The following is a 26,243-nucleotide window of genomic DNA, read 5'->3' as shown; positions in this document are numbered from 1 at the left end:
CTATTAAAAGGATAGACCTGAGCTGATGAATAAATGTGAATTCATTGTATTTTATGTGATTACACTATAATTTTTTTACAGTAAATTTGACTTCTAAAGTATGTGTGTGCGTGTGTGTGTGTGTGTGCATGTGTGTGTCTGTGAGAGAGAAAGAGAGACAGAGAGAGAATAAGAGAGAAAGAGAAAAATACATAAGAATATGGACCATTAAAATTACCCAATTCTTCTGATATAGCATAATACCTCATAAATTTATGAATGAGGTTTCAATTTGCAAAATGTCAAGTCTAGAGTATATATGGCGGTAGTGGTTTAGTTGCTGATTTGTATCCGAGTCTTGTGACCCCATGGACTTGTAGCCCCCTAGGCTCCTCTGTCCATGGGATTTCCCAAGAAAAAATACTGTAGTGGATTGCCATTTCCTTCTCCAGGGGATCTTCCCTAAACCAGGGACTGAACCAGCATCTCCTTCATTGCAGGTGAATACCACTGCATGCATGCATGCTAAGTCGCTTCAGTCATGTCTGACTCTCTGTGACCCTATGGACTGTAGCTCCTCTGAGCCACCAGAGATTCCAGAATATATATATTCTAGATGTAAGAGACCCGAGTTCGATCCCTGGGTCAAGAAGTTCCCCTGGAGAAGGAAATGGCAACCCTCTCCAGTATTCTTGCCTGGGAAATCCCGTGGACAGAGTAACCTGTTGAGGTACAGTTCATGAGGACTCAGAAGTGTCAAGCATGAATTAGTGAATAAACAACAACAGCATACATATATATAAAGTTTTATACTTTTCATAATAATAAAAGTGATTATGGGCATGAATAAATATGTTTCATTTTCATATGATGATTTTATTTTATGCATTCATCTTTTAGAAGGACATCCACAAGCATCTTAAAAAGAGAAAAGCTATAATGTTTAAATGATCTTTTTCATCTGACAGTTCCTATAACTTGATTGCTGTCATACTTTCTGTTATCATTTATATGTTGTTACTGATATTTAGATCATTTATTTTGAAACAGATTGAATAAAAATACTCAGTTTGATGTGAGAGTTGTTTTATATCCCAATTATTATTTTCTAATTTAAGTATATCTGTTGGCTTACAGAAACAAACAGAATGAATTTCATTATCCAAAAATGCAAGCGATATTGTCATCTGGGATAGATACGTCAGATGAGATTGTGAATCTGCAGTCTAGAAATATATATGTGATCTTTTTCAGAATTGGAGCAAAAGCAGCCAGATGGAAAATGACATGAGAAATTTGAGATGAACACTACTGGAAGGAGCTAAGTTTTATTTTTCCATATTCCCAAGTGTTTTTGTTTCATTTCATTTAGAGAATTCACTGGAGAATGTTTCAAGATGTAGAGCCCTTGAATGTGAAGTATCCCAAATGAAGCTGGAGCATTCGTGCTGAAATTGTTTCCTGTTGTGGTAAGATGAAATGATTCTTAATATATTGGATTGGTTTCTGGAGAATGTGATGAGAAATGTGTGTGTGTGGACGTGTGTGTGTGTAAAATAAGTTATGATGGTATATAACCCAGTGCATAAGTTTGGGTTTTGAAAACAGCGTATTTATTATTTTGTCATGATTATTTTTGGTTTGACAAAGAGCCAACTCATAGGAAAACACCCTGATCTGGGAAGGATTGAAGGCAAAAGGAAAAGGGGAGACAGAGGACGAGATGGATAGATCGCATCATCGATTCAGTGGGTAGGGAGTTGAGCAAACTAGTGAAGGACAGGGAGGCCTGGCATGCTGCAGTCTATGGAGTTTCAAAGAGTCAGACACAACTTAGTGACTGAACAACAAAATTTTTGTTTCCTTAAGAGGAGTGGGGAACTCACATGTGTTATTATTAATTTCCTACTGTGTATATGTACATAATATATATTACTTAATAAGTCAACACCATAGTCATAGGAGGTAGGTGGTAATATCCTCATGGTGCAGTTGTGTAAAATGGAAGTTCAGAGAAATTAAAACCTTGTCCAAGATGACACAGCTAATAAATGACACAAGAGTGCTGTGTCTCTATGTTCTGCTCTTTCTGCTGCCACGCTGCCTCTTGCCTTTGTGCTAGGTAAGGAGTCAAAGGATTACTATAGTGAAGGCAGCACTCTCAAGTTTTACACTGCTATTTAGAAAAGAGTCATAATTGCCTTCCCTCAGATGGAAAACGAAACTGAAGGAATTTCTCTTATATTTCCACTACACTTAAAAAGAGAAAGATTTCTGTAAGTCGTTAGTAGTTACCCAGATGACGGTGTTTCAAGGAAGTTGAAAAATATAGAAAAACTGATTTGGAAAATGTGTGCTATAATTTTCCTATTCACCTTTGCTATAAAATGAAAATCTGTTGTAGGTTTCCTTTGTACAAATACCCGGTCATGGCCAACAACTGGTTAATCGAACCGATACCGTTTCTTCCGTTATGGGTAATTGGTATATAACTCAAGAAAGTTAATGTTCTTCCCTTTTTTGTTACTTATACTTGGAGGTTGTTGCAATATTCCATTGAAATAAGAGATAACACATGAAAAGCACCTGTAATTCTGCCTGGCAGACTAATAGACCTTATGATGTAAAAGTTATCAAAGAAGCCATCATTTTATTGTAGTTCTATCCAGAAAGATTTATCGTTAAAGAAATGTTTAATGTGCAAAATATTCTCTTCATTCAACATTCTTTAACAGTAGGCTCAAATGTATTTTATTTATATGGAATTGATTGAGGCAATTGCAGATGGCTGATTGAAACCTTTAGAATTCTATGAAACTTTAGGTGCGTTCATTTATAAATGGCAATACACAGACTCATTTGCTCTAGGTATTCAGCGGTACCTTCCGATATAGTTATCTAGCTTTCTTACCTGAAAACTTCCGAACAGATTTTCCCTAGTAATTGCAGACTGGATGCCCACTGTGCCCCTGTGAGTCAGATTTGCTTAGGCTATTCACCAGTGACAGCTCGGGAATCTATAAAACATTCTCTTGTGGGCTTCATGCTTTCAGAGTCTTGCTTCTGTGTTGGTAATGATCAGCAACATTTCTGTGGGAACAGATACTAAGCCTGCAGTCAAAGATTACATGTTTGCTTTGTATGGCGTGAAGTGAAAGAATTAAAACACAGCTTTCAGTGTGAGATTTTGAGAAGAAGTCTTCAGGCATCCTTGAGGTCCAGTGTGTAATGACTGCAGTGAGGGTCTTAGTCTAGATTCTCCAACATAAATAGACAAAGACTCCCTCCAAAGCACCATGGGAAGGGAATCGAGGCCATTCATTACTAAGCTATTTTCAATTAGTTTACATTCTGAAAACACCTGCAAAAAGGTGCATGTACCTCCAATGCTGTATTATTTCTCAATTCAAGAGTTTTGCCTTTGAACAGAGACTCTTCAATAAATAATCCCAAATTCCCACATTGAATCCAGCTTTGGATTGAGCTAAAAAGTTGTTGTTTCTTAGGAATGGTGTTCTTTGCTTAGGGCCTCATTTCTTTTTGCTTTTTCTTGGTAATAACCAGAGATTTGCTTTATGTCTTGCCAGCTTTAAGATAGTGACCAAGTTACTTAACCTCTTAATCTCTGTATTATTCATCATTAAATGAGAATTGTAAGAATTATATTGAATATGTTCTCAGGTTCACAAAGAATATGTGTACATCATCTACTGCTTAGAACATTGGTGATGATTTTAAATGGCAGCTTTCTAGCTGGATCTGCTTCTAGGTTGGGCAACTTGGGGCTCTCCCAAATATTCATCAAGAATTTCTTGGAATCTTCCAAAATAGAGCAAAATTCATTCAAAAGATTGAGTTGACTCATGAAAGGGGGCGGGGGACATAAGAGGAAGCCTCAACTCAGACATGCATGCCTAGCCAGGAAAATAAACATTTTATTCACAAATTATTAAGCCATGGAAAACAAATAGTTAAATTAGGTTTGTACATATTGCTTGTATGATAATACACCTTTTCATGAGCTTTTCCATATTTATATCTTGAGGCCAATGGTTCTCAAGTTTTAAAATGTTTGCAAGAACATGTAAGAAGTTGATAGAAAGATAGATTAGAAAATACTGCTGCAGTTAAAGACAACAGGACTTGTGAGTGGGCTAATGTTTACTGAAAACCTTCTAATAACCAGTTGTTTTCAGATGTGTTAGTTTATCAAATTTTTATTGTAGACCTTCTCAGTAGTTAGCATCCACATTCTACAGATTAACAAAAATAGATTTATGGAAGTTACTGGCTCATCAAGTCATGAAGTTAGGAGATGATAGGGTCAGAACTCAGTTTTGGCACCAGATTGGTATGCAACTGCTGCATCTGCTTCCTAATCCTAGGATAATTCAATTTTCCAATCATGAAAGACTTTTGTTTTATGGCAGCCAGCAGCATAAGCACATATGGGGACAATCAGCCTGTGTTTGTTTTAAGTTCCTGAGCACTTAATCACCATCACCTGCTGATTTGGACTTTCAGCATCAGTAGAGCAGACCTATTTCATCTGCTCTGTAAAACTACTCGGAAAGAAATTTTTTTGGAATAAAAATTTCTCAAGCATTTTCTGTAGATCCTTGTTGTTATTCACCAGTGTACTTGTTGATTTTCATCAGTTCTGCCAGTCTCCTTTTTATTTAGGTTTGGCTAGGTGTCTTACGTTCTCCAATGGGACGTGAGCTACAGTAATGTGGGCTGTGTCCAGGTCATGTCCTTAAATGGTGCGTGTATATGCATCTCCTCCTTCTTCCTCTAGTAGCTTGGAAAATGAACATAGCATGAGATGTCCTGGTGAGCCATCTTTTATTGTGCAAACAAGGACAATTGTCTGAAGGTAGAACAACATGGGAACCTGGATTCCTGGCTTAATTTATAGAGCAAACAGTCCCGGACAGCTTCTCTGCTAAACCTTGTATAAAAGATAGATAGGCTTGTTAACTATTGTCATTAAGCGATTCTACATGGTGGAAGAAATACCCTAATGAATTAATGCATTCTTTGATAAATGTGTTAGCCGTGCATGCCTAGCATACTATGACTCCTTTGGGAAGTCAATCTTAGCCTGCAAAAAAGCACAGGTCCTCCAAATAAAGAACACTGTGGTGGTTGCCTAGATATTATTTATCTAGACTTTGTAGCATCTCACCTTGTTCCTCTTATTCCTTACACTATTTTCCTGACCACTTTCCTCTAGATCTGTTTTCTTTTCAGCCCATCCTCTTCCATGGAAATACATAAATTTGTCATTGTCTTCAAGTCTCTTTGCAACTGCATTTATCTTTTATGCATTTGCAGTATGAAGGAGGCACATAGGAGACAAAAGGAATGATGAACCCTGAGTTGAACTTCAGAATCCTAGCCCTGCTTAAAGACATTCAAAGTGATTTTAAAACACACATACACACATAAGCACCCTAGGCTATCCAAATAAAACTTTCTATAGCTTACATTAAGTAGACTTCTTAAGCTTCTGATACCTAGATAAAGTGAAGAAAGTGAAGTCGCTCAGTCGTGTCCGACTCTTGGCGACCCCATGGACTGTAGCCTACCAGGCTCCTCTGTCCATGGGATTTTCCAGGCAAGAGTACTGGAGTGGATTGCCATTTCCTTCTCCAGGATAACAATGTCCAAATCTATAGTCTGTAAGATTTTCTTCATTGTTTCTTGCCTCACCTGATCTATTCTCATTTTGCATTCAGGACAATACTAAATTTAATTTTTTCACATTTAGTGCATCTGCTTGGATCTTTATTTTAGAGATTTTAAATCTATAGTTATTTTCATTATATCCAAAGAAAGCCTTGGTGTCTTATGGACACAGTGTTCTCCTAGCTTCATAATTTAGACTTGAGTGAGTCTTTAACAGACTTTCCGGTACACAGAATGCTCCCTACCAAACACTAGTTTGATGATTGTATTTGCACACATGCAGCAGACGGAGAGCCCGTGGCTTTTTATCTTGCCTTCTAAGAATACAGTTTGTGCACCTTCTGACTAACAAAGTGTATGCTAGGTATATGCCTTAAAATATCCTCATGGTTGATTGTCTATTACAAGGCAATGTTTTTCTCCCTTTTTTTTTTTTTTTCCCATTCTCTCTGTTACTCCCTTGACAGCTTCTTGTACCTCTGAGCATACTTGCTGGCAAATTCAACTCAATGGTCTACACAGAGTATCTCATTTAATCCCTGCTAAAGCACCCCATTCCAGTACTCTTGCCTGGAAAATCCCATGGACAGAGGAGCCTGGTAGGCTGCAGTCCATGGGGTGGCTAAGAGTCGGACACGACTGAGCAACTTCCCTTTCACTTTTCACTTTCATGCATTGGAGAAGGAAATGGCCACCCACTCCAGTGTTCTTGCCTGGAGAATCCCAGGGACGGGGGAGCCTGGTGGGCTGCCGTCTATGGGGTCACACAGAGTCAGACACAACTGAAGCGACTTAGCAGCAGCAGTAGCAAAGCACTGAGATAAGTATAGTGACCACACACATTGGTCACTGGCTTAGCATTTAGTTGTGCCAGCTGTTGTTTGAAGCAATCAGAAGAAAGGTATCAATAAGCCTTCCAGTTGTTCATTCTCTAGTAGAGAAGATAAGTATAAAAAACTCTTTTAATTATAATAATATGAAATTTAAGTAGCAGAGAGGCAGCTGTTCATTTGTTATTTGAGGGGGAGAAGGGCTAAGATCAGCAAATGTTTGCTGGAGATTCTGCTTCGATTGAATGCAAAAACGTGAGGAGACAGACTTGGACAGATTATATGACTTTTCCATAATGTCACTGCTAGCTAATGGCAGAGACTGGACAAGGATTCCTACCCAGGTGGTTCTGATGTCAGAGCCCAGGCAATCAGCAGTTCTTGCTGCAGAACTCTTTGGTTCATAGCCAATTGCTGTAGTTGAATGCTGTTCATAAATTGGTTCTTCTTGCTGTTGAATCCCATCACTGACTCTACTTGCTTCTCAGTTACAGTATACAGTAACTTAATAGTGAAGATGATACACAAATTCAGATATTTTTCAGGGAAATAACTTCTGAATCTTCAGTTTCCATATATGTTCTTTCTTAAAAGTGGTCCAGTTGAGATTCCACTTACGTTCTGCCAAATCTAGTTTTTCCACCTCCCGTTTCACAGTTGTTCCTCTTTCACTTAATAGCACAAAGGTATGCTTCTTACTCATGTCTTTACTTCTAATGATGCTCAAAGAAGAAATGAAGGGAGAGCACCTTATTTCCTTCAGATGACAGGCTTAAGGCAAGGTTACTGTTTTAATCTACCTGTTTTCTGCTACATGACCCATGTTCTATTCATCTACCTTGACCTTCTTTAAGATTTCTTTTTATAAGATGGAACTTGACCTTCTTTCAGATTCCTTTCTATAAGATAGAATCTTCAAGTATCTATATATCCAAGGTTTTAAGGAACATATGTTTAAAGTATGTATCAATTATATAACACAAATTATATGCTTTATACATATACAACATGTGCCAAATGTGTGTTTGATGTCAACTTTAATAAGGTGTGGGAGTATGTAATATGTGTATGTATTATGCATGTTTTTAAAATATTTCAAAGGAAAATATGAATACACTTAAAGACCTCCTCCCAAGCATTGTTCCTCTGGGAAGCTGTTGAGAGTAAGAGTAAACATATTCCCAGTCGCCATCATTTGCCACACCCCCTGCCTTCAGGCATTTTCAGGCTTGTTCTTGAGGTGTTGGATATTTGCCTTTTGGATAATGCAGATATTAGCGGTCAACCTTTGAAAATAAATATCACCCAAGTATTTTGCAATGCTGTTATTCTCTAGTTGATTTTGCTACCATTTTTTTCATTGAGGAATTAATGGATAATATGTAGACTATTAATTTTATCTGAGTTAAATTGTTTTAATGCTTATAATAGGTTTTGGGATTTATGTGCTAAATAAATGAATAAGTGAGTAAAAATTTTATCCTAATGTAGAAAGCAAAATGATGAGTTTTAGCTATCTCTTGAGAATACGAGAACATTTACAAGTTTGTCTAGTTTTGAAAATTTGTTTTCTGATTTGGGAAGCTAACTTTACCCTGCTTGGGTTTATCACGCGGTGTTAGGTAATTTAATTGCACAGCATCCTTACCATGTAAGTGCCTCCTTGGCACTTGCGGTGTTGTCATTATCTGTTGCTCCAAGCTATATCACACGATCACTGAAAATAAGAGAAAAGTGTTTTTTATCTCAGTTTTAAAGAGTGACAGTAAAATTGTGATTGCAGCATAATTAAATCTGTATATCTGGATATTAATAAATGCTCCACTACCCTAGAATTCAAAAAAAATGTCAGGCCTTGTCTGGCACTGGTCACAATCTCTGAACTTTTTTAGAGCTTTTGCAGCTAATGACTTGCTTGAGAACTTTCAAGATACTTTAGCTATTTTATGTCCATACTAAACTCCATTACTAAATCGGCTTATTTTCCCTCAATGTTACTTTTTCCTGTCTTTCTTTCCATTTTCTTTTCTCTCTCTCTCTGTCTCTCTTTGTTTGTTTTGTGTGTGTGTGTGCATGGGCGGGGGGGAGGTGGTAATTTGGGATGAAGGGGCAAATTTGTGTCCCTTTTTAAGGTGCATTAGAAAATTTTTCTTCTTTTCAGGGGTATTTAAAGCAGAAAGTACATAAATAAAATTAATTGCATAACTCTGTAGACACCTGTCAAAATCTTGACATGTTCAGTCCCTATAATTGGCATTGTATATTCAAAGTAAGTTTTGCAAACAGCAGGAGCACAGGCTGCCTGAGAGCTGCCTGTTAAAGAGGAGCAGTCTGCAGTAATGGGAGGCCTGTCAGCAATCCTTCATAGTTACAGCAGTCACTAGCCAGAGCCCCACAGAACCTCCTTCCCCATTCTGATTTCTTACACATATACACATATAAAGTTTTAGGGGCCATTTTACTTCATTAGCCGCTCCAATTTTGTTGAATATCTTGACATATGACTGAAGTAAAGCAGCTGTGTTATTTAGGATGATACTAGCTTCACTAGCAAACAACCCCGAAGATGTCTAATAGCTTGAACAGAGTAGAATTTTATTTTAGTCATTTGTAGTCAAAAACTTTAATGGCTGGTACCTGGTCAGCTCCCACTAGAGCAGAGATTCAAAGGTCTGGGCTCCTTCCATCTCGTGGCTGTCTAGTCTCAAAATGTGACTTCCAGAACCATCCTGTTTAGTTTCATTCAGCCAACAGGAGCAAAAAAGACATAAGAAAACATAAGGCATTTTGTGGTCCCGGCTCAGAAGTGGTGTTTCATACTTTCACTCAAGTTCCTTTGGCTAGAAAATTCTCCAGTGCAATGGAGGATGGGCTATAGAATCTACCTGACTGTCCAGGAAAGAAAATACACAGTTCTGGCAAATAGCTAACCAGCAACAAGCAAGATTTTGAAACTGCAGTCATCAGTAATGGTCTAAAGGGGAAGATGATGACCCACAGCAGAGGCAGACACAAGGCGATGGAGAAATTATTAAATGAAACATAGTACTTCATAAATGATTTTTATAATTATATTGATCTTCTCATGCAGAGTGAAAAATGTTTAGTTTTGCAGCTCTTGACAAGTTAAACACAGCCACAAGCAATGCTGGGTCGCATTAATAAAGAGAATTTAATCTTAATAAAGCCAAAACAGAATTTGGTTCAGTTATTCCAGACTGGTATGTAGAGGACTACAGGTCTTGAAACCAACTCATGTTGGTACAGGTAAACACCTTGTCAATACAGGTAAACACCAACTCTTGTCTCAGAAAATAAATTAAATGGATGGGGACAGAAAGGCACTGAGGTTATTCATTTATCCTGCACACATTTCTTAAGTACCTTCTCTATATCAGATGGGCTTCCCAGGTGGCTCAGTGGCAGAGAATCTGCCTGCCAAGCAGGAGAGGCAGGTTCAATCTCTGTGTCGAGAAGATCTCCTGAAGAAGAAAATGGCAACCTATTCTAGTATTCTTGCCTGGAAGAGCCCATGGACAGAGGAGCCTGGTGAGGTACAGTCCATGGGGTCGCAAAAGATTTGGACATGACTAAAAAACAACAGTATACCAGATACTGTACTTAGCTTTGAAGATAGAGAAATTAGTAAAATAAACTTCTATTCTCAAGACCTGACATGTAAGTGGGAGAAGGAAGCCTATGGATGAATAGCCAATTATATTATCACAGGTAAACTTCTATGAAGGCGTAGTTGGGGGGAGTGATTGCCAGTGCTTAGAGGTATTAAGGAAGACAGCATAGAGAATAAGTCATTTGATCTGGTGCTGGTAGTATGAGTCTTTACAGACAGAAGAGAGACTTCTGTGAGTGAGTGAAGTCGCTCAGTCGTGTCTGACTCCTTGCGATCCTGTGGACTATAGCCCACCAGGTTCCTCCATCCATGGAATTTTCTAGGCAAGAGTACTGGAGTGGGTTGCCATTTCCTTCTCCAGGGGATCTTCCCAACCCGGGGATCGAACCTGGGTCTCCCACGTTGCAGGCAGACGCTTTACTGTTTGAGCCACCAGAGAATCCCATGGAAGAACATGGCAGGCCACAAATAGGAAGTTCTGCATTTCTGGAAAATAGGGGCTTTATAATAGGATGTCGCGGTCTGGGGAAGCCAATTGTGAAAAACGGCTTCAGCCTCAAGAGCGAATGAATAGTAGGCCTTTTGAGAGAGGTCTTAGCAAAGGAAAGAAAGAATGATCTCCGTGTATGTTACAGTCTTCACCGTCAGCCCTCTTAGGGTCTTCTAGCCGCCTTCCAACTTAGGCATTCCTCCTCACTCACCCCCACGGTTACTGTTTCTGCACCCTGCGTGTTCTCAAGGACTTATAAAAGGGATATAGTTACACAGATAAAATTTGCTAAAGTGTAGGAAGATAATCAAAAAAAGCACAGTTTTTTTGTCTTTAAATATAAGCTGTCTTTACATAAATATGATGGAACACAATGTCCCACTGCTCAATAGTCCCTACTTGGTGGCTGTTTCTGCCCAACATATCTTGTTGATTAATGAGATATATATTCCAGAATGGGCAAAGTCATGGAGGTATGACTAGTTTAATATATATTATAGTGTCCAGTTTACACTACTTATAGTAAATTGTGAGAGGAGACAGATGAATTGAAGAAGGAATAATTAAGTGAAAGGAATCATAACTTAAAGATTTGGGATACTGTCTGCCTCTCCACATTGTAAAAAATGAGAAATCCTGTTTTGGTGAGAACACCAAGGGTTTGGCTGGACAGTCACTTCATGAAGAGATTATCTATGGAGTCCAACAGGTATCTCAGCAGAAGTCAGGAATACAGATGGGATTATATCAGTGTAGACACTGACTGCCTGTTTGGACAAAAGGGAATAATTATCCTATGAAATAGAGAAAGGATTTTGGGCTTCTGGGCTGCTATAGGACCAGACCAAAGAGCTCTCCACTATCTAGCTGTGAGCATATCTTATCCTTCAAGAAAAGAGAAGAATGATGACCCCAAGGGTGAATCAGAGATCAGCCCAGACCCCAGGGGCAAGGCTGCCACCTGTGGCCAAAGGGGTAGGGCCTCCACCATGGCTGAAGGGCAGCAAAGGTAAGGCCTCTGTCCCAGTGAGACTGAAAGGTGGGACTCCACCCAGCTGCACGTGAGGGCAGACCATGAAGCTGAAGAGGACTATTCTCCAGTCTTAAGAACTAATAACATTTGCCTTGCTGGATTTTTAGACTTGCTTGGAGCCCCTTTCTTCTTTCTCATGGGTCTCTTTCAGGATGCTAACGTCTATCCTGTGTTGGCTCCACCATGTATTTTAGAAGCAATAGCTTATTTGATTTCATAGGCTCACATCTGGAGAGGAGTTTTGTCCCTGGATTAATCATACCTAGTCAGTTAGTCAGTTCAGTCACTCAGTCGTGTCAAACTCTTTACGAGCCCATGAATGGTAGCACGCCAGGCCTCCCCGTCCATCACCAACTCCCAGAGTTTACCCAAACTCATGTCCATCGAGTCAATGATACCATCCAGCCATCTCATCCTCTATCATCCCCTTCTCCTCCTGCCCCCAATCCCTCCAAGCATCAGGGTCTTTTCCAATGAGGCAGCTCTTCGCATGAGGTGGCCAAAGTACTGGAGTTTCAGCTTCAGCATCAGTCCTTCCAAAGAACACCCAGGGCTGATCTCCTTTAGTATGGACTAGTTGGATCGCCTTGAAGTCCAAGGGACTGACTCTCAAGAGTCTTCTCCAACACCATGGTTCAAAAGCATCAATTCTTCGGTGCTCAGCTTTCGTCACAGTCCAACTCTCACATCCATACATGACTACTGGAAAAACCATAGCCTTGACTAGACGGACATTTGTTGACAAAGTAATATCTCTGCTTTTTAATATGCTATCTAGGCTGGTCATAACTTTCCTTCCAAGGAGTAAGTGTCTTTTAATTTCATGGCTGCAGTCACCATCTGCAGTGATTTTGGAGCCCCAAAAAATAAAGTCTGACACTGTTTCCACTGTTTCCCCATCTATGTGCCATGAAGTGATGGGACCAGATGCCATGATCTTCATTTTCTGAATGTTAAGCTTTAAGCCAACTTTTTCACTCTTCTCTTTCACTTTCGACAAGAGGCTTTTTAGTTCCCCTTCACTTTCTGCCATAAGGGTGGTGTCATCTGCATATCTGAGGTTATTGATATTTCTCATACCTCGAGTCTTAGCCAATTCAGATGATGTTTAGATAAGCCTTTGGATTTGAAGTCGATGCTGGCAAATGGTTAAAACTTTTGGGTCAGTTGGGATGGGGTGAATGTATTTTGCATGCCAGAAGAACAGGAATTGAAGCGGGGGTGGTGGCAGAGAACAGGCTATTGTAGACTGACAACACTCCCTTAAAATCTGTAAGCAGTAGCCCTAACCCTCAATGTGATTGTATTTACAGGTAGACCCTTCATAGTGTTAATTAAGGTTGAGGTCATAAAGATAGGGTCCTAATCCAATAGGACTGGTGTTCTTAAAAGAAGAAAAGATACCAGAGGTGTCAGGAAAGGCTAAATGAGTATAAAATGAGAAGATACTGGTCTGCAAGGCAGGGAGAAGCCCTTCATCAGAAACAGAATCTGTCAGAACCTTGATCTTGGACTTCTAGCATCCAGAACTGTGAGAAAGTACATTTTTGTTGTTTAAGCCACCCAATCTGTGGTATTTTGTTATGATAGCCCTAGTTGACAAATACAGTGTGTTCATATGTGACAGACTAATTATATCATAATGATAATGATGGTAATAATAGTTTATCATATGTCAGATAATATGTCAAACCTCATGTATACATTATCTCATTAATACCTTCTTAAAACACACTTGGTGATAGTTTTTATTATACAGGTCAAACAGGAAACTTACTGTCTCTAAACAGTGATTTATTATATATGTCAAACAGGAAACTTACCATCTCTAAACAGTGAACTCATTGTTATCCCACTGTAGTTTCGTTCCATGTGACCATCTGCAAAGAGCTTAACTCTTCTGAGCTTTAGTTTCACTGTCCTTAAGTGATGATGATATGTCTGCTGCCCTCTTCAGAGGATTATTTGCAAGACTTTACTAAAATGACTTAAAGAAATCCATTATTTTCACTCTGGTCTTGAATATCAGCATCACTATCAAATTTTGGTGACTTTTTTCTATACTCACTCAAATCACTGACTTTTCACAAGACATCTTGGCACCATTGTCAATTTTTTCCTTTGGAATTTTCCTATGTATGTTTTTCTTCTGACTACTGACTTGTCACTTAAAAAAGGATTTGAACATAAGGCTTTTTAAATGACGTTCTTTTCAGATGGTGGGAGAAGTTTGGTTTCCTAATGATTTCATTGAATTTACACCTGAAGGATATTAAAAACTGATTTTTATTGACTAGTTAAAGGGACTAAACCATGAAAGAAGCTTATAAGTCTTAGTATTAATCTTATTCCTATTGAGCACCATACCATTTTCTCCCTCTTGCTTTCTGTTTTTTTCTAACGAAGTCTGGCTGTCCCTCTTTTGCCATGTAATGATAGATTTTTAAAAAAGGTACTTCAGGCTGACCTTTATTTCGGCAGGTTTCCTAACTGTAGAGTCAAGATTTCAGTTTCTGGCAAACATCTGAATTGTAATCAGAAAGCTTAACAATAAGAAATAACTTTCAAAGATGTTAAAACAAGAATGAAGATTAAAAAATAAAAAATCACACACACACACACACACACACACACACACACTATAATTAACCCCATTTGCCTCCAGAACTTAATTTTATTTAGCTAACTTAGTTTTGATACAGTTGCTGATTGATTTTTGCCAAATAAATGTGAATCAACTTCTCACTATGCATATTTTGACTCCCATCATTATGTATATGAAAATATTAAAATTTAAGTGTTCTCAGTTATTATATAAATATAATAAAGGAGTTCAAGTGTTTGTATTCATCACGGTTATCATATTGCATTATTTAACTTTTATATTGATTCTTTCCTACTGTCCCAATCAAAATCTTTTTCTAAATCTTAACTATAGGAGAGCCACAAAATAGAATAAGAAAAAAAAAAAAATAGGTCATATAACAGGAGCTCCAAGAGCCCTTTTTAGCACAATATATTTTGAAAGTTCCATTTTTGAGATTACCAGTAAGGATTTTAAAAAAAAAAAATGTGAGAAGTGGGATATGCTGTTATCACATTTGATGTTCTCATAATTGTAAAGCTATTGGAACATTCAAAAAATTTAAATCTTTCATCATGTTTAACATGTTAATCCCTTTCTTAATGTCAGTTGCTGAAAATGTCTCCTAGGAATTTTGAGGTCATAATATTTAGTATATCCTCTTTTGTACTTTTTTTTTTTTTTTGTATTTAATCTTGGAAAAATGTACTTAAAAAAAAAAAAAAACTAAACTAAAAACCAGATTTGGAGAGGTGGTCATCTCCTCAAAGCTTCTTGAATTCATATGGCTGGACTAATAATAAGACTTAACATAAGACACATTAACGGGAAAATACAAACAAATTTTAATTCATGCCTTGAAACATGTCTCATGAAAATGGGACCTAAAGAAGTGGCCAAATCAAGCAGCTCTTATACTTTTTAGGCAAAGAAATGATGCATTTGTGAGGAATCGACAGGACAAAGAAACCTAGGATTCAGATGCTTAATTGGTGAACAATATAAAGAGTTTGGTTTTGGGGTAGTAAATTAAAGAAGTATCGAGGTTTCTTCATACAGAATTCTAAACGCAAATTCCTTGTTTCTGGTGATAAGAGTGTCCTTCTACCTCAGATGCAAGGAATGTACCTTTCATATGAGATATTTATTTCCTGATTTCAGGGAGACAAAGAGGAGGGTCAGAGTGTTCTTCTTGCACTAACCATTTCTAAATTAACTTGAATTCAAAATAAGCAATGTGCCATTGAGGCACATTTTGGTGTGGCCAGCCCTGGGCCCCGATACCAGCAGTGATGAGTATCACTCTCTTGGATTTTGTCACAGTTTCTCTTAAAGAAAGATAATTTTAAAGCAATGGTAGAGTTCTTTACCAAAATCAAAGCCAGTATCAAATCTCAGATTGCAGAAAACAGAGAACATTCCCCTTTAAATGAACCTCATTGTTATCGTGATGAATTTATTCAGCAGACAATAGCTCTATTACCAAGGCAATCTGAACTAATCTGAAATTGAATCACCCCTCGAACAAACATTGGGAAAATTGAAGCAATTTGAGATTAAAATGTATAAATATCATGCTGTAAACTTTAAATTGAATTCAAAACAAATTGAAATCTTTGTCTTACTTTTATTGTTTTACCTTTTTACCCCTTTGTTACAAGGAGCAAAGTTACAGGAAGATTTTTTTTCCTTATTTTAGTGTGTGAAACTGTACACTGGAATACCAAATACAAATATATGGAGTAAAAGGTATCTGTGTTTTTTAACAATTGAAATTATTTCCTTCTCCTTTAATAAAGAAAATATCATTTTTTTCATACTCAGCATGGAAGTGTTTATAGCTTGTGACAGAACGGAAGAGACATAAGCCCTTGACATCAAAGTTTTGAATCACTGTGTCAGTCAAAATCAATTAAAGAAGATACAGAAAAGTAGGCATTTATCTGATGGACCCTTCTGGCTTGCATTAGTCATTTAGAGTCTCTTTCTAAGAGACTCATTAGCTTGTCTATTTGCAAATGACTGCTGCTATCTGGGCATACTGCCTTTAGCTTCCATTTTGCTGCAGGACAGTGTTCTCTTGAAAGACAGCCATGTTGATCAGCATAAAGTAATGTAATAGGAGTTGAAAGTTGTGTGTGGGCCAAAAATTATTCAAAGAAAAGGCATGCTTCAGTAACCTATTTAAAAAGCTGGCATCTTCAGAGACCTAAATATATTTTTTCCCCAAATCTTCACATTGCCCAGGAAGAACTATTATATTCCCGTCAGTCCTCCCCTTCTCTTTGCCCCCAAAATATTTCTACATCTCCATAAAATCACGGGTGCCTGTGTGTGGACCTTCTCTATACCCTGTCAGATTTTTGTCCATGTAGCATATTGTCTTTTCCTGCTGCCATCTTGCTGATGTCTGAAAGCAGAAGGAATAGATTTGTTCACACCAAGAAATAGGTTTAGAGATAGTTAGTGATGGGCTAATAAAATATGCTTGTGCAATCAGTGGATGAAGCTAGAGACTCAGAGGCTTTTAAATCTTACAGAGGCGTTTTGGCTTAAACTGAAAGCTTAGGAGGAACCCCATGAACCAGAGGAGTGTCATGTTGAGAATTATCTTTTAGGGAAAATCCCTCTGCCAATAATGTGGGGAATCGTTTGGAAAGAAATAAACTAAAGGCAAATAAACCACATATAAGAAAGTTGTAATTATGTGTGAGAGAAGTAATTAGGGTTTAAACTAAAGCTATAGCAATGAAAATGGAGAATAAATAATATTGTTGAGAAGTATCTTTACATTTGTAAAGCTTAGTAGGGATATTAGGCAGGGGATGAAATGAGAATAGAGTAGGTCCCTGAGGATGCTGTGGGGAAAACAGGCTTAGTTAGAGAAAAGTTTCATTGGGGCAGGAGGTTTAAACAACTAGAGAAAATATTGTGGAACTCAGGAAGTTCTGAATAGAGGTAAAGATCTGAAAGCCCCTATGTCATTGAATTTCTCTGAATATGAAATGAGATAATGTCTGTAACATGCTTAGCATAGTGTTTTAGATATATTAAGTGCTCAATCAGTGGTGACTGTTATTCCTAGTGATGGAATAAAGAATCTGAATATTGTGATTGATCTACAGTGGAAGTTTGTCTCCAGTATTGACTCAGATGAACAAGAACTAAAGAGAGGAAGAGATTAGGCTACAGGAAAGGATGTTAAAATGGTGGGTTCTGGGAACTATGCTACATCAGAAATTAAGGAAACATGATTTCGGGATTGCCAGAAAAAGGAATGGGTGTTCATAAAACATATCTTGAATATGATACAGTCTTGCTTCATGAAAATCCATTATAGTGACAGGTCCTCCTCCAGGCTTTTTATTTTCTTGAGCACTTATTTGGTTTGTATTGGCTTCATTTGTCAGTGTTGTCTCCTGACAAAAGTGTTGCCAACCCTTTTGCATTTGACATCATTGACCAGTAATATACTTGCTAATCTGTTATATTCTAGCCCTGTGTTTCCTCAGCCTAAGCGTCTTGTTTAGTTGCTAAGTTGTGTCCGACTCTGTGACCCCATGACTGTAGCCCACCAGACTCCTCTGACCATGGGGTTCTCCAGACAAGAATACTGGAGTGGAGTGACATTTCCTCCTCCAGGGGATCTTCCCAACCCAGGGACCGAACCCACATCTCCTGAGGCTCCTGTCTTAGCAAGCAGATTCTTTACCACTGAGCCACCTGGGAAGCCCACAGTTAGAAAAGAGATTTTATACTGAACCTTGCCTCTGACGAGACTCGTCGTTTTTCTTCACTTTACCCTATGACCTGTGTGGCCCCTGACAAAATACTGGGTGGTTAAGCACAGTCATATAAAGTGTAGTCCCACATCCCAGACATACACTTTTATTAGAAAGAAATCAGGCGAACGGGTCTGTCCTTGCATTGCAAATTTGTGTGATGGTGATGGTGAGAAACTCAGTAGCAGACAAAATGGATTGTACCTGCCCAGGTGGAGGCAGAAGTGCTCATGGAGGTGTTGTAAAACAAGCTTCTAAACAGCAGAGAGACACCGAGCTATCTGCAGGGAAATGAAAGAACTGCAAATTAAGCATGGCATGGTTATTCACTGTTTTATATTAGTGTCGCTAACTCCTATAAATGCTGTTTAGGGTTTTCCCATGCTCAGAACTGTCATTTAATCGAGAGTGATGTCCTTATATATTTGAGAGTCATTTCAAAAACTTACTAAAAAGGATCTGACATCCATACCATAGTGTATATGTCTGGGGACATGGTGGCAGTTTATTTGACACTGCAAGTTTAATCTAAATCTCCACATATCTAATTTATTGTGAAAAATGAAATTCCAGGAGTTTTCTTCCTCCTCAGTGTTATTAAACAATTTGAGTTCTGCCAGAAGACGGAATGGCTCATGTGGAAAATATTTAATTGCCTACATTCATATGACAGGAGTGTTCTGAATCTAAAACAATGAATAATGAAAAGCTGTAGAGTAATATTGCCAAGGAACGTCTTCTCACAGGTGATTTTCTGTTCCCCAAAAACTCTCTGAAGGTGCACTGGGCTAGAGGTCAGAGAGAGTGAAGCCTGGTCCTAAATGTGCCATTAAATAACCACAGGACTCAAAACCTCTTGCTCCATCCCAATCTCTCTCTGCTCGCCTTATCTCTTTTTCTTCTCCTTTCCTCATCTTTACCCTCTCTCTGTCCCTTCCTTCCTTCTCAATCACTTCCAGAGTGTCTATTATATACTAACATTATGTTAGATCCTGAGGTACAAAGATAAAAGATACTTCTGCCTTGAAAGAGGATTGGAGAAGATTGGGTGGCAGTCAGATCCTATGATTCATGTCCCTTGCAATTCTGATATTCCATGATTTTCTCCTGTTCAGAATCTTACCACACAGTCAGTGTCCTTCTTTTATTTGATTACTTGGAGAAAATGAATCTTAACTATGTGGTCACAGAACTGGTTTGCAAGAGGCATTAGAATATTTCATATTTACTGAGCCCTACCGTGTGCCAAGCATTGTGCTTTGGGATATCATAGAAATAAGCCCCGAGTGAGATAAGAGCACAGAGGAGGACCAACCATTCTCCTAGGAATTCAAGTGAGGGTTTCAGGAGTGTGGAGGTCTAAGTCAATTTCTGAAAGATGAGTATGAGTCAGGTAGACTCAAGAGCTGACACACAGGAGAAAGAGTAGCTCCGGTGCACAAGAGGTAAGTAAGTGAAGGATGTTCAAAGCAGAGAAGAGCTATTGGGAGTGCAAATTGTGTTTGTCAACTTTGCAGTCTTCTGGCATGCCTGCAGCCCAGAATGAACAGAGGCAGAGCAGGAATGAAAACCTTGACATTGAAGTAGAGAAGCCATGAGGAACTACTCAAAGAAGTCTGGGCTGTATCTTGAGGACGTGGAAGGATTTTAAACAGATCTTGTATAATCAGATTTGCATTTAGGATAATAATTAATTTTTAAAACATCTCATGAAAAGGCATTGAGGGAATAGGGTAGGGATCAGACGTTTATAAGTTAGTCCCTTCTAAGCAAGATAAACTTTTGTTTTAGGTCTGGATCTTAGATTCAATCTCAGGAGTGCTAAAATTTACTTTTTGTAGCTCACGTAATTTGTATTCTGAATTTGTATTTCCACAGGCTGGAAAAAGATGAATTTAGGTCATTGGTAGAATGTGAATCCCTCCTCAGCTCTGCAGGTGACGCTGACCTCAAGTGGCCTCAGCTTGCAGTGGTTTGGAGCAGGGCTTGGGTTCCCAGCCAGAAAATGGGACTGGGTTGCGGCCACGAAAGCATTGAATCCTAGTCCCTAGACCAGTGGTTAGTGAAGAGAAAAGAATTTCCACAAAGACAGCAGTGAAGCAAGAAAAGTAATTATTAGGAGGAAAGAGAGTATAGGATGTGCAGATAGACAAACAGGCAAACAGGGAGAGCCCCTGAGTAGCACCCTAGTGGTAGTTTAAATCACTTACATGGAACATTTCTTGGTTTCCCTTTGGCCAGTCATTTTGATTTGCCTGGTTCACAGTCCATTTGCTGTGTCTCAGGATCCTGCCATGTGTGTGCAGCCATCTCTTGGTTTCTGCCGCAACGGTGTATGGGTAGAGCATCCCTTGACATTGCTCCCCCTTTGACCTCCAAGGAGCCTTACTGTGCATGTGTGGTCGAGGAAGTCTCCTGACTGAGGGAAGGACAGACACGTGGTCTGGGTAGGGCCTCACTTCCTCCCTCAATTGTCCTCCTTTCTCATCTTGGGGTTTTCATCCACAGGGAGTGAAATTCCAATTGCTTTACCCTGGGGTGGGGGGGGGGCATTTACTTCCTGCCTCAATACCACGACCCCCAGATTTCCACTGTACATGCTGTCTCAGGGGAAAGACATGTGGAAAATAGCCATTTGTCTGTGCAGATATTAAAATATCCATAGTTTCTTCTGCATACTTCCTGCAGTTTTCACCAGTTGGACTTGGGGACTGAGGCTGTTTGATGGACCCTGTGTTGAGGGCCTCGTTGGTTGCTTGGCTATTCTGTGTAGCTGCCCACCTGATGACTCTGTGGGTATCTGTGCTCAGCAACTGGAGTCCTCTCACCATACCTGTCTCTCTTCAGTCAGCCCAGTTGAAACATTTAAGCCTGAGGGTAACTTTTTCTTCTTTTGTGTTACTTCCACTCTGCTTTTTCAGATACTCTTATCCTTTCTCTATTCAGCAAACACTTTTGATTCTCTTAAGTGATCAAGCTTTTGAAAAACAAAAGCCAGAAATAACTGACGTCTACTTGGATTCTCCCATGTGACATGAACCACCCTGAGACAGTGAGGTGCAGACAGGACAACCCACCTGAACTGACCTGAAAGCAAGGGAAACACAGGCCAAAAAACACGACAGAATAAACCAGATCTCTCAAAAATCATGGAGCTTCACCTGCTTTGTACACTGTTTCCTCTCTTGCTTTCTAAACTGCTTCTGTTAAATTTACCAGTTTGCCAACAGTCTTTGCTGTCAGTGATCTTATTTAATGAATGTTTCCTTCGTGTGGTCCCATTTGCTGATTGAGTTCTCTGACCTTCTCCCCCTGTGACATGTCACCTCCTTGCACCCCCCTCCCCAGTATTACGTGTGAGCTCACTTGATCACAGCATGCATCCAGGTTGCACTGCCTAGAATTCACTGCATACCAAGGCGAGTCTCTGTTTCTCCGTCCTTCAGTGAGGGGGTTGCAGTGTGTCATAGCAAAAGTACTCTCTGGTCTGAAAAATATTAGGATGCTAGGACTGTCTTATTAGTAATTTCCCTACTGCCGTGGAAACCCTTTCCCTTACCCACTCTGTTTTTCCTGCCCTGGCCAGTGCAAAAAAGTCTAGGGAGTGTAAGATTGCACTTTCACACTTTTGTTTGACAGAGAGATGTACTCAGTTTCTGAGGACCTGTGTGGTAGCCTCTAAAGCTCCCTGGTAGGAGGTTCTATGACATAATTGCTGCTGTAGTTCAACTACTTGATGAACCAAATAGGCTTTCGCAACTGAAACTTAGCTATGACATGGTATTTCTATGGAGAAATGAGTCTGTGTTCTAAATTATCCCACTACACATTTATTACTCAGGTCCAGAACTGTTATACTTAAGATTCTCAGAACAGCTCTGTAGATTTAGTGATCATACTACCTGTGTTTCCTGAGAGAAATGAGAAGCAGATTATTTTTGCTGTTACTGAATTTGTTTTTTTCCTTTTCCATTTTCAGTAGAGTGTCCAATAATTCAATCTGCTTTACAATTTAAAGTGGAGTGTTACTTTTTGAGAGCAAGATAGTAAGATCCACAGAAAAGTTTTCTCTTTGATTTGGTGATCTCATTTAAAAAAAAATGAATCCTAAGAAAATAAATCCCAATGCAGAAAAAGCTGTATTTATCAGTATGTTTTAAACCAAATAAAGGTCTATAATTGATTTAATTATTTCCCCACATAGGATAGTAAGGTGATGGTAAAGTATGGTCCTTTACTTTGTGAAATAGTATAAAAAATGATACTTTGGAAGACACTGATATCATGCAAGGTCTGAAGTTGTAGTCATGTGATAACAGTTAAATTTTAATTTAAAAAAGACTGAAAGGATATTCTTTGAAAAACCTAAGTTACTTTACACTAATGAGATATTAGTATTTTCTGACTATTTTCTAAATATTTCAGTATTGCATTTAAAATTAAATGTTGAACATATTATGAACAACTGATATTCACAAGATATAGAAATAACTGAGTTGGCTTCACTAGTTAGGGGACTCTAGAAGCAATTTGTTGATTACCACATATAGAGAAGTATCACAAACATGTTGAGTCTTGTTATGATGTGTTTCTGTCGTTGCTAATGGAAGCTAGTGAATCAACAAACATAACCTAAGAAGTCACTAAGGCTATGTATTTTTTTTTTAAGTTTTGTCACTGTTCTAAAAAAGTAGATGATTATAACAAATACATCAGTTGTACTAGGATGTCAGTACTATTATTGCTATTATTAATAGTAATTATTATTACTGTGTTTAGAAATTATAATAACAGCTTAATAGATACAGATATAGATAGATTTTAATTAGGACAAATAATGTGAATAAGAATTTAAAATCAGCAGAATAGTTGTAGCAGAATTTATTCAGTGAATATATTACCTGTTCTTTTATATATGAAAGTGTTATGGGTGTGTGTTCCCTTAGAGAGGTCTTCTAAGAATTAGTCATATGTAAGGATTTTGAGATAATAAAGCTTCTGTTCAGTTCAGTTCAGTTCAGTCGCTCAGTTGTGTCCAACTCTTTGCAGCCCCATGAATTGCAGCAGGCCAGGCCTCCATGTCCAACACCAACTCCCGGAGTTTACTCAGACTCATCTCCATTGAGTTGATGATGCCATCCAGCCATCTCATCCTCTGTCGTCCCCTTCTCTTCCTGCCCTCAATCCCTCCCAGCACCAGGGTCTTTTCCAATGAATCAACAGTTTGCATGAGGTAGCAAGACTATTGGAGTTTCAGCTTTAGCATCAGTCCTTCCAAAGAACACCCAGGAATGATCTTCTTTAGAATGGACTGGTTGGATCTCCTTGCAGTCCAAGGGACTCTCAAGAGTCTTCTCTAATACCACAGTTCAAAAACATCAATTCTTCGGTGTTCAGCTTTCTTCACAATCCAACTCTCACATCCATAAATGACCACTGGATAAACCATAGCCTTGACTAGATTGACCTTTGTTGATAAAGTAATGTCTCTGCTTTTTAATCTGCTATCTAGGTTGGTCATAAATTTCCTTCTAAGGAGTAAGCATCTTTTAATTTCATTGCTGCAGTCACCATCTGCAGTGATTTTGGAGCCCCCCAAAATAAAGTCTGACACTGTTTCCCCATCTAATTCCCATGAAGTGATGGGACCAGATGCCATGATGTTAGTTTCAGAATGTTGAGCTTTAAGCCAACTTTTTCACTCTCCTCTTTTGCTTTTATCAGGAGACTTTTTAGTTCCTCTTCATGCCATGAGGGTGATTTCATCTGCATATCTGAGGTTATTGAGATTTCTCCCAGCAGTCTTGAACCAGCTTGTGCTTCTTCCAGCTCAGTGTTTCTCACGATGTACTCTGCATAGCAGTTAAATATGCAGGGTGACAATATAACGCCTTGATGTACTCCTTTTCCTATTTGGAACCAGTCTGTTGTTCCATGTCCAGTTCTAACTGTTGCTTCCTGACCTGCATATAGGTTTCTCAAGAGGCAGGTCAGGTGGTCTGTATTCCCATCTCTTTCAGAATTTTCCACAGTTTATTGGGGTCCCCACAGTCAAAGGCTTTGGCATAGTCAATAAAGCAGAAATAGATGTTTTTCTGGAACTCTCTTGCTTTATCTGTGATCCAGCAGATGTTGGCAATTTGATTTCTGGTTCCTCTGCCTTTTCTAAAACCAGCTTGAACATCTGGAAGTTCATGGTTCATGTATTGCTGAAGCCTGGCTTGGAGAATTTTGAGCATTAGTTTACTAGCGTGTGAGATGAGTGCAATTGTGCAATAGTTTGAGCATTCTTTGACATTGCCTTTCTTTGGGATTGGAATGAAAAATGACCTTTTCCAGTCCTGTGGCCACTGCTGAGTTTTCCAAATTTGCTGGCATATTGAGTGCAGCACTTTTACAGCATCATCTTTCAGGATTGGAAATAGCTCAACTGGAATTCCATCACCTCCGCTAGCTTTGTTCGTAGCAATGCTTTCTAAGGTCCACTTGACTTCACATTTCAGATGTCTGGCTCTAGGTGAGTAATCACTGCATCATGATTGTCTGGATCATGAAGATCTTTTTTGTACAGTTCTTCTGTGTATTCTTGCCACCTCTTCTTAATATCTGCTGCTTCTGTTAGGTCCATACCATTTCTGTCCTTTATCGAGCCCATCTTTGCATGAAATGTTCCCTTGGTATCTCTAATTTTCTCGAAGAGATCTCTAGTCTTTCCCATTCTGTTGTTTTCCTCTATTTCTTTGCAGTTTTGTTGAGGAAGGCTTTCTTATCTCTTCTTGCTATTCTTTGGAACTCTGCATTCAAATGGGTGTATCTTTCCTTTTCTCCTTTGCTTTTCACTTCTCTTCTTTTCACAGTTATTTGTAAGGCCTCCTCAGACAGCCATTTTGCTTTTTTGCATTTCTTTTCCATGGGGATGGTCTTGATCCCTGTCTCCTGTACAATGTCACGAACCTCATTCCATAGTTCATCAGGCACTCTATCTATCCGATCTAGGCCCTTAAATCCATTTCTCACTTCCACTGTATAATCATAAGGGATTTGATTTAGGTCATACCTGAATGGTCTAGTGGTTTCCCCTACTTTCTTCAATTTAAGTCTGAATTTGGTACTAAGGAGTTCATGATCTGAGCCACAGTTAGCTCCTGGTCATGTTTTTGCTGACTGTATAGAGCTTCTCCATCTTTGGCTGCAAAGAATATAATCAATCTGATTTCAGTGTTGACCATCTGGTGATGTCCACGTGTAGAGTCTTCTCTTATGTTGTTGGAAGACGATGTTTGCTATGACCAGTGCGTTCTCTTGACAAAACTCTATTAGCCTTTGCCCTGCTTCATTCTATATTCCAAGGCCAAATTTGCCTGTTACTCCAGGTGTCTCTTGACTTCCTACTTTCGCATTCCAGTCCCCTATAATGAGAAGGACATCTTTTGTGGGTGTTAGTTCTAAAAGGTCTTGTAGGTCTTCATAGAACCATTCCACTTCAGCTTTTTCAGCATTACTGGTTGGGGCATAGGCTTGGATTACCATGGTATTGAATGGTTTGCCTTGGAAACAGAGATCCTTCTGTCGTTTTTGAGATTGGGTCCCAGTACTGCATTTCAGCTACTCCATGATGTAGCCGACCATGATGGCTACTCCATTTCTTATAAGGGATTCATACCCCCAGCAGTAGATATAATGGTCATCTCAGTTAAAGTCCCCCATTCCAGTCCATTTTAGTTCGCTGATTCCTAGAATGTTTACGTTCACTCCTGCCATCTCCTGTTTGACCACTTCTAATTTGCCTTCATTTATGGAGCTAACATTCCAGGTTCCTATGCAATATTGCTCTTTACAGCATCAGTCCTTGCTTCTATCACCAGTCAAATCCACAATAAGGCTTCAGTGATATCTTATAGCAAATACATCTTTAAGGCAGATATTTAATACCCATTTATTCAAATTACAATTCTGTGGCTTATAAGCTGAGAAGTCTTGGGTTCATCACTGAATTTGCATGAACTTGAAGATCCTGCAAAGTTGGAATGAGCATACCTTACTTTATATTGCAAAGATTGGATGAGATACTTACTAACTCCTAGTACAAAGCAGATATTTAACAAGTAATTACTAACAATTTCATGAAAAGACAACAGAGTATGTTGGTGAACAGCACAGATTCTAGAGCTGTACTGCTTGGCTGTGAAACAGCTCTGTCACTTATGAGCTGTGTGGCCTTAG

General features: G+C 38.8%; 1 protein-coding gene across 5 annotated transcripts in view; it reads left to right on the top strand.

The window, feature by feature from the left end:
• Positions 1-26,243, top strand: part of LINGO2 (leucine rich repeat and Ig domain containing 2) — a 1,524,944-nt gene that overhangs the window by 284,901 nt on the left and 1,213,800 nt on the right. For all 5 annotated transcript variants that reach the window (XM_042243510.2, XM_060411026.1, XM_060411027.1 and 2 more), the window contains exon 2: positions 1,352-1,448. The gene's annotated coding sequence lies outside the window, so the exon portion shown is untranslated. The remainder of the gene's footprint in view (positions 1-1,351; positions 1,449-26,243) is intronic.

This window comes from Ovis aries, chromosome 2 (genome assembly GCF_016772045.2).
Source record: "Ovis aries strain OAR_USU_Benz2616 breed Rambouillet chromosome 2, ARS-UI_Ramb_v3.0, whole genome shotgun sequence".
In the NCBI taxonomy this organism is placed as follows: domain Eukaryota; kingdom Metazoa; phylum Chordata; class Mammalia; order Artiodactyla; family Bovidae; genus Ovis; species Ovis aries.
This window is presented reverse-complemented; position numbering and strand designations above follow the sequence as displayed.